The sequence below is a fragment of the Octopus bimaculoides genome, chromosome 11 (genome assembly GCF_001194135.2).
Source record: "Octopus bimaculoides isolate UCB-OBI-ISO-001 chromosome 11, ASM119413v2, whole genome shotgun sequence".
NCBI classification, from domain to species: Eukaryota; Metazoa; Mollusca; class Cephalopoda; order Octopoda; family Octopodidae; genus Octopus; species Octopus bimaculoides.
The window spans coordinates 15,701,208-15,702,383 of NC_068991.1; positions in this window are offsets into that span (position 1 = coordinate 15,701,208).

Here is a 1,176-nt window from a genome sequence, read left to right on the forward strand (position 1 = left end):
ATATATATATATATATACATATATGCATACGTACGCACATGTATTTATCGTTGCGAGTTCACTTTAGGTAATGCCATAAAAGGCAAATTAATCATAAACTTCAGCTGCCAAACAAACTCTTAACTTGGTCATGAGTCAGAAATTTCTCGCCACAATGCCAAGATAAAGGATGGCAAACGAAATAAAAACGAAAAGCTTATGGAAGCAGCGTTGTGAGCGATAAAGAGCGAATATGACGATAAGATGGCCGCCAGTAGGCTAGGGGCAGAAGAAGAAGAATGGGAGAGAGTAGAAGAAATAGAGAGAAAGAGAAAAGAGAGCAGGTGGGGGATAGACAGACAGATAGACAGAGTAAGATGGGAGAGTGAGACAGAAATGTAGGCAAGGGATAGAAAAGGTAGAGAGAGGTGCGAGAATGTGAAGAAATATGAAAAGGAATAGTGGGAGTAGTTAGAGGAAAGGTGTAGAAAGAATGGAAATGAATGAGTACAGAATTGGTCGAGAGGTAAGTAAAGCACAGGAATGAAGTCGACAGAGAGAGATAGACTGTAACAGAGAGCGAATGAGAGGAGGGGGTGATATCAACTAATCACTCAATCTCACAGCTGCGCTGGCCGCTTATCTCATTATCAGGTTTGTTGTATAAGAGTGGTGGTGATCGAGTGGAAAATTCCATGACGTAAAAACGAACACAAAGAGAAACAGTAATAGCATAATAGATAGATAGATAGATAGATAGATAGATAGATAGATAGATAGATAGATAGATAGGTAGATAGATAGATAGATAGATAGATAGATAGATAGATAGATAGATAGATAGATAGGAAGCGACAAAGAGGAAGTTGGAGGAAGCAAAGGAGAGAGAGAGCAGGGATAAAGTAAACGTGTGTGAAAGAGAAGAGTGAAGAGAAGATGATGACGACGACGACGTGAGAGATGAGAAGGAAAATGGCGAAAGAGGGAAAGGGGGAGAGAGAGAGGAAAAGAAATATGAAAATAATGGATTAGAGATAAAAGCATAGAAGACCCATTACAGGAATTATGGAGCATTTGCAAAATAGTTTAAAAGCTTTAGACATTATTAAACTAACATGTACGTACGTACGTATGATTGTATTTAAGTATGTATGTATGCACTATGTATGTACATATGTATGCATATATATATATATA